The sequence below is a fragment of the Phasianus colchicus genome, chromosome 9 (assembly GCF_987193195.1).
Source record: "Phasianus colchicus chromosome 9, bPhaCol1.hap1.1, whole genome shotgun sequence".
NCBI classification, from domain to species: Eukaryota; Metazoa; Chordata; class Aves; order Galliformes; family Phasianidae; genus Phasianus; species Phasianus colchicus.
In genome coordinates, this window is record NC_143444.1 from 4,091,208 (window position 1) to 4,103,504 (window position 12,297).

Sequence of the window (12,297 nt, forward strand, 5' to 3'; positions counted from 1 at the left end):
TGAATAAGGGATCAGAGGAATTCCTTCATCTTTATCATATGAAAGCCATATTTCTCACATTCAATTCCTATGGTCAAACAGAGAAAACACCTGTTAGGCCACATATTGATATCTCTATGGGTGTATATGCATATATGTGTGCCTACGCGTACATATACATGTATATATATATAAAGCCAATGAAGGCATTATTAAATATTCCGCAGGGAGGAAAATATAGGTATCTTTTTATCTGTTGGTTTGGGTAGCACAAATATCTTGGTTCCTATTTCTTTAATTAATGTGTATCTGGGTGCCCCATTTTGCCAGTAAATGTTCTCTGCTCTGTGATGCGACTGCGACGCAGTGGAACGTCTCCCTGGTGATGTTTGCGAAGGTCCCACTCCCCACAGCACGGGTGCCATCGCGCTTCCTGCTGCTGCTGGCAGGACAAGCCTTGTTGGCTGCGGGAATGGTTGCGGACAGGAATTTCTGCCCAGGTGAAAAATTCACAGTTCCAATGGAGACACCTTCCTCAGAAACATCGGGTGTTTCTGTTCCAAACACCAAGTCGGCAGTCTCAGCATCTGCTGCCTGCTGATTCTGTGGTAAAAGAGCAGCTGCGGATGCTGCCCTTGGACCTCTCCAAGAGCAGACTTCTCCATTTTCTCCTGGGGAAGTCTGTGCCAAAAGACGATGCCATGGTCTCTCTGAAAAATGCTCCGCCAAAGCCAATGATGTGTCATCCTGCTCCTTTCTCAACAATCTCTGGAAAGTTGTTGAAAGTGATGGCTTCCAGTCCATCTGGTGGGGCAGTGATGGAGACTTCATCGTGATTGAGGACCCGTTCTTCAGAATGGAAGTACTGGCCAAAGGAGGAGCTCAAAGTTTTTGATGTTGGCAGCATGAAAGGTTTTGTTCTTCACCTTCATCACCATGGATTCTACATCACGGACGGGGATTTGCCAACATCTGCCTCACGTGCTCACTTCCTAGCAGAGGGAGCATCAGTTTCTACTCCTGGCGAGGTACGTAGTCCCTCTACCTGTGAAATAGCTCTTGGCACAGCTCTTGGCATTGGTGGCCAGTCAGTCCAAAGTGAGGTGGCTGACAGCCGGTGATATTTGGGTACTTATGCTTCTGAGAGTCCTACATTACTCTGCAGCTGGCAGATGAGAGAAATGCAAGCAAGGGTGGTTATTACAAGGGCTGCTCTGAACGTAGTGCCTCCTCTTTGATGTTGGCCCATGAGAGGTGGCAGCAGAGGGGCAGTGTGACAGGATGGCATGTGACATGGGTGTGCTATGAAACAAAGGCGTGGAGCTGAATTCTTTCGTGTGGAAATGGCCAGCAGAGCAGAAGCCTGCAGGCAGAGATGCAGTCAGGCGCTGCTCATGGGCAGGCAGTGAGCTCCCTGTTAGCAGCTGCAATGCTGCTCCTGCTGCTGCAAATCACAGCACACGTCCAGCACCAAGCGGTCCTTCTCCACTGGGGCTGGGGCCAGATAGCGGAGCTGCAGCTGATGGAGTTGGACGTGGCTACAACTTGCACTCCGGGAAGCATTGCAGATGGGAGTGGTACCACGTAGATAGTGTAGAGTCGTTTAAAAAATAAATGTTAGCAATGTTTTTCCGTTGTCCTGTCCTGTTTCTTCAGTCTGACTGAAGGTTACTCTTCCTCCACCCAAGAGGAGGTGCCTTCAGGGAGCCTTCATTTCCCCCATCCTTGCCCCGTGAGTTTTGGCAAAGGTGCTGAACACGAAGCAGGCACAGTGTGAAGCAAGCCTGATCCACGGAATGGTGGGAGCACGGGGCGTGCAGGTGTGCAGCTGGAGCAACAGCAGAGCCTGGTCCCTCTGCCTGCCTGCCCTCTGTGGGTGGGTGGGTGCCATGGTGTCACAGGGACAGGAGGTGTGCCATCCTCGCAGTGTACTTCTGACCCCCGTGTAGTTTGAGGAAGCATTGCAGCTTCAACCAGTTCAGTTTCTAGGATGGCTTCCAGGATGTGGCTCCTTGGACCAATCAGCAGGCTCCTTGGGTTACGCTTGAGGTACCCCTTATCTTTCCCATTCTTTGTGCTCAACTACTTCTGCACTTTTGGGAATAAAACAAATTAGCCCTTTATTCACTAGTCCAACTGGTATATGCCCCAGTGCAAATGCAAGAGTGGATGCAGGCTCCTTTGGTGGCCCCCTCTAGTCTGGAGAGAACTCACCTCATCAGAGGGAATGCTTTAGATATGGATACATTTCCTTTATCAACTTTTTAAATGTGATTTCAACTGTAATTGAAAGCTCAGAGAGTAGTTGTCCCAGTACTTTTAAATATACTAAGGTGCTTCTGCAGTATTGTGAATGGATAAGGGAACTTGTGTTATACTTCATTTTTTTCTAATTATTTACTATGTATTAGATTTGACATAGAGTTACAGAGCCTTGTGACTACACAGATCATAGAGTCCCCAAGTAAAATAGAGGAATCAGATTTCATGTTTCCCACATTCTCTTCACTGATTGCTCATATGCTCAAGGTGACTGAAATTTGAGACCGAAAATTGTAAGATAGGAGCTTCCTTCTCTGAAATGACTTAAATGACTTAAATCTCAAAGGAAGTAAATGATGCTCATAATAAACAAGCTAATGGAAACATCTCTAGTTTAATGCAGCACAACAGGGAATGGATGCACACTCACAAGGAGTACAACACTTTTTCCAGGGATGCAGACCACCTTTAGTGATTCCTCATGCTGGTCTCCATTTAGACACCGTGTCCTTTTGCTGTTTCAGAGTCCGAGCTGACCATAATAAAGCTAGCTATTGTGCTTTTTTATCCATGATACATCTGTGCTGTTTGTTGCATTGGAGCACTAATGGCTATTTTGCAGTGAAAATAACTAATATGTGCTTTACAAACCAGTCTGAATTGGACATCTCTGCTTGGACCCTTGTAGCATTAAACCAAAGAGCTCATCAAGATGAATTTCTAGAGCAGTGGAATTATCAGTGCTATCACAACCATTTCTACTGGCTGAGAATCTGGCTGATGGTCACATTTATATGTATACATATATATCTTTATTTGTACACATATATATGTCCTGCTGAAAGTGATCACAGAATTATGGAATCACTGTGGTTAGAAGGGAATGAATGAGACCTTCCAGCCTACTCTCTCTGCTCAAATAGGAGCAGCTAGAGCCTGTTGCCTAGGACTGTCTGCATCTGGGCTTTGGATATTTTCAAGGATAGAGACACCACAACATTTCTGAGTAACTTTTGCCAGATACCCTCACAGTAAAAAAAAGTGCTTCCTCATATTCAGATTAGATTTTTTATAATTTGTGCCCACTGTCTCCTGTCCTGTCACTGGGTACCACTGAGAACCATGTGGCTCCATTTTCTTCACAACACCCCTCAAGTTTATATACATGGATACAGTTCCTTGGAGTCTTTTCTTCTACAGGTTAAGCAGTCACAACTCACAGAGTGATTTCTCAGGAGCAGTGCTTCAGTCTTTTGATTATTTGTGTGGTCCTTTGCTGGACTCACTCCAGCAAGGTCAACAGTTCCCTGTACTGGGGACTCCAGAACAGGACATGGTACTGTAAGTGTGGCCTTATCTGAGATGAATAGTGATGAAGGATAAGAATCCTGGATCCTGGTTAAGCCATTAATGCCTCTCTGATGATGAGGACATGAATTGTCTGTCCTTCTCCCTTTGTCTCTACAAATGACATAATTTTTGCTTATTCTTATATGAAGAATAATGGGGTTTTGCAGTCTTATGTTATAGGTGGCAAATAAAGCAAATGGGAACACTGCTGTATAAAATCTGTTTCACTGCTATGAGAAGTTTACCTATAATTTTGGGGTATACTCTGACCTTATCACACAACAACCTGTTTTTCAATGTTTGGACAATTATACCCAAAGATTTGAGGTGCAGTTGTCTGATATGGATTTGCCCAAGATTTCTGAGTTTCTCTAATACTTTTGTGGCCTTCCTCACTACATGCTTTTAGTATTCAATCCAGGAAGGAACACTGATATGGTCAAAGTTCTGAGAGCACTAATGGGACTCAATGGCCTTTCCCAGCATCATGTGGGACCCCCCACCCCTGCACAAGGCCAGGAAGGTTGGCGCAGGCCCTCAGCCCCTGCCCAAGCAGAACAAACCCACAATTCCAGCTGTGACTGAACATCTGCCTTTGACATTTGTAATCATAGGAGGCTAATGACCAGCCGTATGCAGCGTGGTTGACAGTAGAAAGCAAGACCTTCACCTGTCAGTCAGCACCCAAACTAATTAGTGAAAAGCCTTTCTGTGACTTTGGCAGAGATAGTGCTGCATTAGCTGAAAGTATCTTTGAAATTCCAGTAGTCCTGCAGTTATATAACTAACCTCATCATAAGCAAAATAAGCTGTAAGAACCCACAGAGAGGTTATTCAACCTGGTACTTGGTCTGAGGTAAACCAAGCTTCAAATAAAGGAAAGGAAATGTTGGAAAAAGAGTTTAAAAGTTTAAAGAACACATTCTCCTTTAAGAATAGCTTCCACACGTAGTGGAAATAGACCATCTTTCACATAATGAATAGATGTGAACATTTTTTGCATCCACTGTAAGCAAGCAATCTGAAAGAGTTTTCCATCAGGCTGCTTTCAATAAGCAGAGTGAGGTGTGCATAGAAGCTATGAAAATAACCCAGGTATTGAGAGCTGAAAGAGAGAGGATGAGAAATAGTGATGCACAGCTAGCAGCATGGATCTACAGGGACAGATTGTGCTGGGCAGGACTGATTCCCTTCTGATAAAACTACATGATAGATTGAGGCAATGATGCACATGCACTGCTATGTACAGTGCATGAGCATGTACAGTGATTAACAGGGATTTCTAATTGAGAACGAACTCTAAATCACATGGTTAGATCCATGGCATTGGAAAGAAAAGGAAAACATGCAGAAACAATGATGTGTAAACTCAACAACATTATGTGGGAAAAAGTACTGAACACCTTCTTGGATCAAATCTTACCAAAATATGGTATTTGAGGCCCATCACAGCAGAACTATGGCATTCACTCATCTCCAGTGCTTTATAAGTTATGCAGCACACTGAACTGAATTTGTAATGAGTCTAAATGACTCAAAAGATTTTGAAATATTTTGTACTTTTAATGCATTTGAATTTTATTTGCTTTACAGAATTCCTGTGAAGATACATAGCTGGTATAATAATAATAATAATAATAATAATAATAATATCATTTTTCTGTACCTTTTTTACATTATAAATAAACAATAAATCTAATATACAGGTAAATAGCTTCTCTATATCTGTGAGATGTTTCTTTCAGATAAAAACATTATAATTTAAAAATTAAAAAATATTTTGATTCTCACTGATAAATGGAATGCACCAAACCTGTAAACTGCCTTTTTGTGTTGTACCTTTGGGATTATTACTAACAGAAGTTCATCTTCTAATTCCTGTTATGCTCTGATAAGTATGTCTGAACAGTTTCTAAACAGTTACCTGCAATCTCTGAGTATGAAGTTCTAATACAGAATATATAGCTTATCTTATCACTGCAAATCACAATCAAAAAGAGGATTTGGTTAGGTACAGTTTGTTGTATCATTTGGGATGTGTGCAGTTACTGAATGATATTATGCTTTTATTCCATTTTATTCACATTATCAGAGATGGTAACTATGGCACAGCTTCTTTCCAGGGTATTAGACGTACATATCATAACAAATCATGAATTTACAGAACTTTTTAAAGTTTTAGGTAAGTAAGTAGTCACTAATGTTTTTCTTTTTGCCTTGAGATTAACCTTGCTGAGATCTGTAGTTCCATTTTAGAAGTCCATCTCAGTAATAGGTATTCTGCTTGAGAAGGAACCAGGGCCTGATGCAGACAGTTGAGGACTCAGTTTTTGTACTGCTGTCTCCCATGCACTGTTGGAATAGGCAGAATGCTTTGGGGACGGGTGAACAGGCATATGAAGAGTCACTTTTAGATAAGCTAAAATAAATGTTCTGGGTTGCACAAAGCGGCTGCATTGTTTTGAGGTCCTTATGAGGCAGCCATTGTTGTGTAAAGCCACATAATGTACAGCTAATCTTTCAGACTAAGTAAATAAAACAGGACTTTGCAGGCATTTGACTTGTAGAAAATGGGCTTATAGCCTCGTTTTTATAAAATAAGCAAGCAAGCAAAGAAAAACTATTATTGGAGAGAAAAAATAAATTTAAATAACATCATTTCCTATTAGTTCTTCTTTATATATTAGATCCACCTCTCCGGTGACCTGCTGCACTGCAGCCTAACCCTCCCTTATATGCAGCCCTTCAAAGAACAGATTTCAGTGCAAGGAAAGTGCGGTGTTCACTCCTGTCTGTGGTGTTCTTGTTAAGCAGGTACCAAGTACTGCCTTTATTGCAGGGTTCAGAGTGTTTAAGTCTTGTCACTTTTCAGACAGGTCTCCAGGATCTATAGCCCTTAGATTTGAGATCACGATATAAAATGATATTTAGAAATTAAGCTGAGCTTTTGGCTGTATTTCTCCTTGACCTGTTAACTTTTTCAATGACTCGGTGTGAAGAGGAATCCTCAGTTAAAAGTTCTCACTGTGTCCTGCATGGCCAACAATTCAAGGTCTGGCATTTTGCTCAGTTGAATGCAGAGCCTGTGATATGCTTCAAATGCTTGGTAGCTATTGATTCCTAAGCTAACTGTATTTAGTGTGCCCCCCACACATATGTGCACACACCTTGAATAAATGATTAGGAAGGTGTAATACAGTATTTACCAGCTAAAACCAAACTTCTGTTGGGATAGCCTGAGGCTCACTGGAGTTCTTCTGTTGCTCTTGTGAAATGATACCGAAATTTCAGAATGTGTTTTAGAGGACAGGCATCTGCTGAATTTGTAAATGAAATCAGTGCCAACTGGAAAGGATAAAGGATGCAAAAGCATACAACATTTTGAGATGAATGTGCTGGTGTGGGAGAAAAAGATAGGTCTGGTATTCTGGATCTGCAGAACTCGTTTGCAAAGTTATAATACTCATATGAAACATTATAGATTGTGAGAAGCTGAGCTACTGATAGTGTGGGCTGTAATAGTTAGTATGGAGAAGTTTGCTGTTCTGTAGCCTAGGATATAATGGGAGAAATTTTTCATCTGGCAAATTGTCATTTGTAATGAGATATGCATTTCGTGTCCTGGCTAGGAGAGAAAAAGGAGAAAAAAAAAAAAAAAAAAGTAAATAGAGCTCACACCTTTCACTGGCACTGAAAGCTCATTTAAAAATAATTCTGAAAAATTCATTTTGAGAAAAGATTAAAGATCAACTCAAGCACTTTTGCAGAGGTTAAACCACTTCACTTTGGAATGATATTACCTCACACAGGCAGGCATTCAGCAAGGAAATGAAATATACTGGGATTGACAGAACTCCAACAAGCAGACAGAACCACAACATTATGTTGTTAAAATTACAACTAAAATCGAAACCATTATATTCTCCGTTACAGTCTTGCTCATCTTCTGCTCTTATTAAAACATTCAGTACAAAAAAATTAGCATAATGTCTTTTTAAAATTACTTGAACTTGCTTACCTTTGAACTTTTCTTATTATTTTTTAATTATATAGATAATAACTGGCTAAACTACATGTATATTTTAAGTGTATCTTCTAGTAGGTGCTTTATATTTAACTTGCTAACATTTCTTTTCATTGTGCATCTCATGCAGAAGTGGTCAGGTCACTTTGCCTGGCTAGGATCTTTATCCTAAGCAGTATTGTACTATTCTATCAATAACACACAGGAGTTTTACTCTCTATACATATTTTTGACACAGTACATATTATTTATGTATGACAAACCTGCCTTGTGAAGGGGGAAGAAAACACTAGGGTGCCAAAAAATAATCTCCCCAGAGACATGACTGCAGCTACAGCAGGCCTAGACTCATGTCAAACACAGTGCTTACAGTTCAGTCAGACATGCCGATTTTTCCACTTGAGCCAACTTGACACAGAATAGCTCATTTTTACTTTCCTAATTCCTTCATGCAGAAGGAATGGGAGGAAAACAGATATCTCTCTGAGAAAATTGCAGCCTTGTGGAAACCACGTTTTCACTTGAAATGTAGCCTGATTCCCTGGAGCTGCAGTCAGTCAGGTTATCTGACCAACAGCTAATCACATTAAACACAAAAGCACGGCAAGGATCAGGTGAACAGAGGCAGGCAGCTGAGCCAGGGAGAGCTGCAGCCACCAAGTGAGTCAGTCTGATGGCAGACCAAAGCGAAGGATTTACCTTGATGAAGTCAAGCAAAGAAATTTTCTCCATCTAACAGCGTGTAAAAAAAAAAAGAGTTACGACATACAGAGGCATAGGATATATAGAAAGCTAAGGGCATTAAGGGATAGCATTATTTCACCAGGCATGAAGAGGATTGTGAAGATACATGGGATTTCATATGGTTTGCTTAAAGGAAGGCAGGGAAAAAAAGAGGTCCAAACGGACTGGGGAGGGCAAGTGGGGGAAAATAGTGGGAAAAAGGGATAAAAAGTCATTTATAAACAAGTGCTGCTTGGCTGAGCCCTGTGCCTGATCCCTATGATCAATACTGTATTCTCATATCCAATTTCCAACTGTCTTCGGTGTGGGTGTGCTCCTCAATCTGGATCTTTGGGTCCACGTGGGATGAAGGATGGAAGGAAGCAGGGATGTCTCTAGGTGATCTCAGGACAGAAAGATTGTGGGGATAAGGGCACTAATCATCTCCTTAATGAAAGCTACCATGTAGTTTAAGCACATTGTCCCCTTTGTAAATTCACACTGACTACTCTCCTTGTCCCTTCTATTTTTGAAAATGGTTTCCTGATTTCTCAGTTATCTTCCCAATATTTTAAGTAGGGCTGACCTGTCTGTTGCCTGGATCTTCCCTCCTGCCCTTTCTGAAGATAGGAGTGACATTTGCTTTTTTCCAGTCCTCTTTCCTTAGTTGCTGTGACCTTTCAAAGGATATATTAAAATTAATTGTAGACAGTTGTTAATAGCACACCGATAGAAATGCAGAAACTTGGAAACCTATTTCCTTGTTAAAGTTATTCAAATCTAACAATCTCACTAATTTAGGGTGAGTATAATTAAGTTCTATCCAGCAAATGTTAGAGACCATGCACTTCCACTTAGAGACATGAATTTTCTTTTCATTCCTTCCACCCTTTTTGAAGAGTGCTGTTTTCATAATTACTTCATTATTCTTTACTATTTTGAGCAATGAACCCAAGTAAAAAAAAGGATGTAGTTCAGTTACCTGAGCTAAAACTGGCAGAGGATGAAATCAAGGTAACAAAATGCTATCATTCTTAATGGAAGGGAAGAGAAAATCCATTGCTGGATTTTTTACTGTGATGCACAAAGCTGTTCTAACAATTACATCTTAGTAAATGAAAGCAATACACAAACAGATTCAGAATCAGAAGTCTTCTAAAAATAAAAAAAAAAATATGAAATATCTCAGGATTGTTTAGAAAAATTAATGAAAACTGTAGCTACAGTTATACATAAATTATATTCTTAAATATGGGGGATGAACCACATAACAGGGTTAGCTAACTGATACATTCACAGGCCATTCTAAGACCCAGCCCTTGCCCAGTCCAAGCTGTTCTTGTCCATTCTCACTTAAGAATGAGTCTGGAGCTTCTCTTCGTTCTTCACAGAGCTTTGATGAGTTCCCCACAGTTAACGTGCTGTTTCTGGTGCATTTCAGCCACATTCAGATATTGTACAGCAAATGGGCTCAGAAGTATTGTTCACTACAAAGAAAACATTAGATGATTATGAAACACTTTGGTGTTGGGGAAAAGTTATCCAAATGTGTCTTAGTCATGGAAATTGTGAACTGCAATATATTCCTATTTTAAAATGGTATCTCATTCTCAAGATTAGCAGTGCTGTATGTATACACACACCTACACTTTGCCCAAGGTGAATATCCTTTTTTACACTGCTGTGAATAGTTTGTTCTATCTCGCAAAATTATTGGCATTATAGTTTCTAATGCTGGCTATCTTTCAGCAAGAATGCCAAACTGAATCTCTAACATACATTCTGATAAATGAGGGATGGCTGTCAGAGATGGCTACAAGAGCGGGTAAGAAGACATTTGCTGAGATATCTGTCCCATGCTGTATGTGACTGAAACTCTCCAAGGCACAAATCCTTTCACAGAGAACATAGCTTATCCTTACATCTCATGCAGGTTTTGCCTCCGAGTGAGAGGAAAAGCACGGATTCTGCTTTGAGGCTCAGGCAAATATTCAGTTATCCTCTCCAGTCCTTTGTTTTTCTCCCTTTGAGCCCTGGCTGTTTTGAAAGACAATCTTATAGGAACTGTATGTAGCAGTTTTTCCACCCAGCTTCTGCCTGCTCCTCAGTGCTGAGCAGGCAGCTGTGCCTGCACTGACTAGTACAGCAGCAAATTCCAGGGGTGGAGAGAATTGCAGCAGTATGTAATTACTAACACAACAATAGAGTTATTCTTCTTCTCTATTAGCACTCTCTTTTTAATCTCTTTCTTGCACAAGCCTCTTTGTTACTGACCCTGCAATTATAAAATTTATTGATATGATTGTGGTGTTGCAGGAGATAAGCTAGAGTGCTGTATGGAGAAATTCCAAAGTGTAGCTTAAACACGATGATCTAATGCAAGGGGAAAATCAACTATAATGCAGAGAATAAAATAAATACAGTAAATTCAACTATGAAAACACTGAAAGTAAAACCAGGCTGTAAATACTTTTTAAGTATACTGATTAAATAAGTCTTTAATATGCATCATTTAACTTAGTCAAAGTCTTGTTGGTATAAAGCTGCCACATTTTTCCCCCTACAATATCACTGCAGCTTGGTATTTATTTATTAAAGGGTAATTACAGTGCATTTCATTATAATTGAGCAAAATTCTTAATCATATATGTGGCGCTGATGTTTACCAGGTAATTTCTGCAATCCCCTTTTTCAGCAGAAATTATCCATCATGTATTCTTCATTGTACCATTATGCCTGCTTTGAGATCACAGTAGAGTATCTGGAAGAAAAAGAATTGGTCATAGCTGTGGCCCTGATCGACAGGCAGGAAGATGCTCCTGAATTCCTGTTGGAGTGTTTGACTGCTTCCAGATTCCCAGGGCTTCAGTAATACGAAACCATTGACAAGAGACATTCAGCAGCAAAAAAGAAAAAGCGATCAGGCAAATAAAGTAAATATAAATCACTTTTTTGCAGGTGAGGAACATTTCACGAGGGTGGGCTGTCAGCTCCTGAAGATGTAGAGCAGGAATACAAGATCAGCCCTCTGGGAAAGAGGTTTAATTGTACATTGCTACGGGCTGAGGCGGGATGTTGGTCTGTGAAACCTTTTCCAAATGGCAATGGGACAGAGAAAGGATCGATAAGAGCAAGAACAGCTATTAAAAAATGGTATGCAGCAAGAGGAAATGTTAACGAGTCAGTAAGTGCTATCAGCTGACATCAAAACTTTGTTTTCCTTCTGGCAAAGTGGAAGGGTCCCTTCTGAGGTCCCCAAGTGTACTGAGCATGTGTGCTTTAGACAGAAGTTCTGTGAAAAATGAAATCCAGTTAGGATGCTGAAGATCACTTTGTAATATGCAGATACGCAGGCCTCTTGTTGATGGTTGCCTTGCCAACTTAGACTTTAGGTCTTTAAAATACGCGTACAGCTATGTCATTAGTTATCTGTGCATCTATTACAGAGTAGGGAGAAAAAATTCCCCGAATAGCATGCTGCATTGAGAATTATTCTCTGAGAAAACAATACCTGCCTTGTGAAGATGGTAACAGGCAGAAGTGAGCCATGACTGCAGCTAACCGTTCTGCATTTAAAAAGAACCTTCCTTTTGTTTATGTCTGCTCCCTTGCTTCCACAGCATCCTTCCAGAGACAAAGGAACAAATGTCATCCTGTAAACAATGGAGGAGTGCAAAACCCCCCATATAACTTGGCAGCCAGAGCTTTAGCATAAGTGATAAGGTTTGCAAGTTACCACAACTCAGAAATTCAAGGGCATGTCAAAAGTCAGCAGCGTGTTTGCCATTAATATCATAGACATTTATTTATTTAACTTTCTTTGAAAGGAGGCTAGTATTTCGAATTGTAAAAATCAGAGAGTCCAGGCAGTCCAGACAGCCCACTTATAAAATATGCTAACATTGTCAACAGGTCTCTAGCACATCATTGGCTGGGGAATATGGGGATCAAAAAAGAGA

The 12,297-nt window shown here is 40.5% G+C and overlaps 1 pseudogene; it reads left to right on the forward strand.

Annotated features, from left to right (window-relative positions):
• Positions 1-215: 215 nt before the first annotated feature.
• On the forward strand, positions 216-1,701 carry LOC116238640 (uncharacterized; annotated as a pseudogene).
• The last annotated feature ends 10,596 nt before the right edge of the window (positions 1,702-12,297 follow it).